Raw genomic sequence first — 5,228 nt, 5'->3', positions numbered from 1 at the left:
TCCTAAATTCTGCATCCAAACCATTTGGTCAAATGTCCTTGTCCCAAAAAGGAATGCCACAAACCCATTGCTCAATCTGGTGACATAAGTAAACATGGGTTCAAAGAATTTAGCCCCAAGGTTGCTGGGCTTGAGCACGTGACTGTGATCAAGGATGCATCTGTGATGAGGCCGGGGTGGAAGGACATGCAAAGAACACACACAGTGACAGCAATAAATCAGGAATGAGGGAAATCACATCGAACGCAATAACGTCAGTCCCCCCAGGAGGCTGCTTCCGTGGACTGAATATGACAGGACTCCAGGACCTCTGCTCTAAGCACCTCCCAGGCGGCACACGTGCTTTACACCTGCTGCGTCAGTCCTCACTCCGGCCTCGAGAGGGGGACATAAATACCCACTCCCCAGACAGGAAAGCTGAGGTCCCACAGCTAGCGAGTGGCTGAGCAGGGAAGTCAGCTGAACAACCCGTGTTCAAGGAATCGGGGCTACAGTGGAGATCCACATGGGCACCTGCCCTCACGGACTCTATGGTCTGTGGGGGAGACAGTGAAGAAAGCAACCCCAAAGCAGTGTGGCCAGTGTGGGATTCCAGGTGCCTGGGGGCTGAGGGAGGACATCCTGGAGGAAGCAGCATTTGAGCCGGGATGACCAGAGTGAGGGTGTTATGGGAGCCCTCACCCAGGAGATACAGCATAGCCAGAGGGCTGAGGAGCTCGACACCCCCACCCACACCTCTAACCCCGCACAGCCCCCTCACCGCCAGGCCCACTGCACCTCACTTGGAAGGCGCTTTATGATTTTCAAATCACTTTCACATGTGTTTTCTCACTTGAGTCTTACAGTGGTGTTATTAACCCCACTTTACAGATGGAAAAAAATTAGACATGAAATGACTCAGCAGGGCACACGATGAGCGAGCATCCAGGCGAGGTGAGCGGCTCTGCGCCACGGTGCCCAGGGCCCGAAGGGGGCCAGGTCTCATGCCACACATCCTACCAAGAGGAAAACCAGTGATGCCGAGTTGGGGAAAATGTCAACTTCTCTTAAATGCCCCCAGATTCCTCCTCCCTTCCTGCTGCGGTGGTTTTCCCCCCGAAAGCTGGGTTAGCTACCACGGCCCCCGGATTCTGAGAAAGCCCCGCAAACCTTCTCAACAATGGAGAGCCTGCTTTTTCCTCAAGACACCGGCCGCCCGCACACAGAGCCGCTCCAGGAAGAGACGGTGACCTAGCCCCGAAACCTGGGACGCCCAGCAAGGGGAAGCGACCGCGGATTCAGGATGCACACCAGACCTTTCCCCAGCTGCGTCCACAATAGCCACAGGGAAGAAACGGAGACCGCACAGGAGGCTGTGGCCACAGATCCCAGGAACCCAAATCAGCCCAGCCTTGGAAGGAAGCCACTTCATGTTCACGTTATGACAATGCTGCGAGATGTCTTTGTTCCCACTGAGATTTCCACTGAAGAAGAGCTGTCAACAACTCAGGCAGATGGTGCCGCGTTCCAAGTCTTTCTTCTTTGCAAGTGTTCTTCCATGAACGCGCTGTTGCTCTTTTCAGCAAGGGCAAAGCAAAGGCATGCACAGTTGCCTGAAGGGGCAAAACATTTCCGCAGACGTTCAAGCCTTTGTTTTGGGCCTACATCTGAGGGGTCAGAGCTCCTCTATGAAGAAGACAGAGCTCCGAAACAGACCGTTGAAGGAGGCGGTTATTTGAAGCACCTTCTACAATCTTCCAGAAGCTTCCTTTGGTCTTTACAAAAGTTTCAGTGGAATAAATGGTGCTTACCAGGGGTTGGGAGAAGGGGGAAAGGGGGCTAGTACTTCGTGAGGGCAGTCTCTGGGAAGATTAAAAAAGTTCTGGAGACGGATGGTGGCGAGGGCTGCACAGCGGTGTGGACGCGCCCAATGCCATTGAACTGTACACTTAAAAATGGCTCAAATGCGGGGCTCCTGGGTGGCTCAGTCATTAAGCGTCTGCCTTGGGCTCAGGTCATGATCCCAGGGTCCTGGGATCGCGTCGGGCTCCCTGCTCAGTGGGGGGTCTGCTTCTCCCTCTGCCTCTGCCCCTGCTTGTGCTCTCTCTCTCTCTCCCCGTCAAATAAATAAAATCTTTTAAAAATGGCTCAAATGGTAAATTTTATGTTAAGCGTATTTTACCACAAAAAAATCATGTAAAAAAAAAAGTGTCAATGAAATAAAAAAAATCTGTCACTGTGCTGAAAAGAATCTAAAAGGTTTTACAAGTCTATTCTGCTGTTCTGCTTCATATTTAAGAATAGCCTGTTTGAATGAATTTACCTAATTACTAACTCTGCCTTCAAAACACCTGCTTTGCTGAGCACCCCAGGGTGAATCACACACACCCACCTGAAGCCAGTCCTGTGTGGGAGCCGTCGGCCTCCACGGTGTGGCTCTGTTCCAGTGGTTTCCTCCTGGGTGGAACTCTCCAGACATAGCCTCACCTGTCCTTTCACCTGGACAAGCCACACCCACCCCAAAGAGTTCAGGTGACCCGACTGTGAGATCACAGTGAAAAGTCAAGAACAAGTTCTTCAAACTCTTTGCTCAGCTAGCCAGAGCTTTCGCTGTTGTCAGTCAAGTGGTTCTGGACAAATGTTTCATAGAGGAAAACGGACAGCCAAGCGCACCAGCATCCTGGGTCAGCCCCACAGTCAGCCGACAGGCCGGACCATGGTTCCAGGGCCCGGTTTGAGGCAGACGTCCCTCACCTGGTGTCCAGAAGGAGCACCGTATGGGATGCACCCCAGGGGTACCTTGTGAGGGACAATGAAACAAGGAGTTCAGACATTCCTGGAAGGACCTCTGCTTCCTACTTCTGAACGCTTTTTCATCTCTCTTCCATTAAAATTTTGAAACACTGCCTCCAAAGTTATTTTTCCATAGGAGGAGGTATACTGTCTTTTCCGAGGCTTCACCCAGAGACAAACTCCATAATATAAATAATCATAATCATAATCATAATCATAATCGTTTATGGATTGCCTACCATGTGCATGCACCTTACTCTAGATCTCTTGCAAGATCCCCATCAGTCCTGAAAGGGTTCTTGCCACCATTGGAGAGAGAAGGGAACTGAGGCTTAGAGACGTTGAGTAACTTTCCCCAGTTCACACAGCTAGTGAGTGGCAGAGCCAGAATCAAACCCGGATCTGCCTCCCTGCAAAACCACACTGTGTCTGAAAGGGGAAGTGAAACCTTGAGGACTCACACTGAGGCCGGGTCCATTTATGACACCAAATATCTGGGTACTTGAAAAACTCTGGGGAGCTGTTGGAAATGTTCCGTTCTCGGAACAGAAGCCATCCCGGGCTGCCAACGCTCCGCGGCCCCTTGTGGTGTGACTGGCATCTAGGAGACCCTCAGGCATGACGGCTGGTCACAGAATTCGGAGTCGAGTGCTGTTGGTGTCGGTTGCTCGGATGTGCCCCCATTCAATAACTCAGTGAGCAGGATAACAAACCACACGAAAGGAATCAGCACATCCTCTGGAAGACTGCTCGACAGAACACAACAACATCAAGGCATCAGGTTTCCCCTAAAGTCAGAGCCTCCATACGGTACATCAGGCTGTCTGGGCTCAGGCACAGTACCGGTCTGGGAGCCTTGGCAGCTTCCATTCCAGGAGTACGTGCCGGCAGCATACCTGGGTAATCGCAGGCCCAACCAGCCGCGAGGCCTGGCCGGCCCTTCCCTTGGGAAGTACAGCCAAGATGAGAGGAAGTGCCTTTGCTCGGGCTGGAGGAGAACAGAGCTGCACAGGGTCTGCACTCTTTTGCTCCCAGCAAAGGAAGAAGAACACCCCTTCCAGGTGCTGGGAGGTGATGGAGGAAAGCAAAGCCCGGAACACTGATCAAAAGCCCTTGTCTGTGGTGGAGGCTGGAGGAGGCTGGGCTCAAGGGCGCCGGCGGAGCCCTTCTCCTGCATAGCCCCAAGACACAGGGATCTGCACCATGGCTCTTGAGTTTATAAACCCTCCCAAATCACATCCAGGAGCAAGCAGGCATCATCAGCCAGGCAAAAGAAATGACCTTGAAAAATGGCGTTTTGAAAAATATTTCTAATTCAGAGGTTCTCCAACTTGGTGGTGCATCACAATCCCCTGGAGGCCGTGAGAACACGGACTGCTGAGGCTGCCTGCCCCCAGGGCTTCTGAATCAGGAGTCCCGGGTGGGGCCGGGGATCTGCATCTCCAACAAGCTCCAGGAGATGCTGAGGCTACTGTCCCAGGAGCCACACTTTGAGAACCGCTATTCTAATTATTTAAAGAGAATGATTTAAGGGCATGAGAACATTGCTCTGAATAACAAGGATATTATTATCAAATGCCTCCCATGTGCCAGATACTTCACTGCCTTTGATATTTACAACACTCCTGCCAAGAAGGAATTAATATCCTGCTTTACAGACTAGAAGGCTGGGGCTCGGGAGTTCAGGGACATGCCTAACATTGCACAGCTAACCACCAGCACAGTCAAGATTTTAACTGAGGTCAGAGAGACTGGAAGCTCTCCTTCTCTCTGCCGTCTTTCCCATCTCCTCTGGTGAGCCTCAGACAGGCACTGGTGGGGCAAGAGGAGGCTACACGCAAAGCAGGGGCATCCTGCAAAGCTGGGCAAAAGCCAAGCGCCATGCAAGCTGATAGAAAACCAGCTCTTCCAGCCCCTTTGAGGGGTGTGGGGGTCACGGGTACCTTGCGTCCGTAAGCACCAACAGAGGCCACGGACTCTGAGCTGGCCCCGCAGAGAGAAAACACTGTCCTCAAAGACAGCCAGGGCCTTCCATCTCAATTACACTATATCTAGAGATCCTCCCCTCCTGGTGTGGGAAGGAGACTTGGGTCCATGGTAGAGTGCACTTGAGAGAAGGAGGGATTATGTTGTCCATGGGCCTTCACCAACTCAAAGAAGGAGAGGGAGGGAACACAACCACCATTTACTCAACATCTCCTATGAGCCAGACTACTTCTCATACCATTTTAGGGATAAGGAAACTGAAGTTCAGAGAGGTTAAGTAACTTGCCCCAGGCTGCACAGCAAAAAAACAAAACAAAACAAAACCCTGGGAGATGGGACTTAAACTCAGGTGTCCCAGAAGACAGAGCTTGCGCTCACCCCCTGACTGACCATACAGAATCGCGGGTGCAGAGTGGGTCCTAAAATCCCTCTAGCCTGGCTCTTTCGTTAGATAATTGCATTAAAACTCA

This window comes from Zalophus californianus, chromosome 15 (assembly GCF_009762305.2).
Source record: "Zalophus californianus isolate mZalCal1 chromosome 15, mZalCal1.pri.v2, whole genome shotgun sequence".
NCBI lineage: Eukaryota > Metazoa > Chordata > Mammalia > Carnivora > Otariidae > Zalophus > Zalophus californianus.
Note: the sequence above shows the minus strand (reverse complement) of the source record.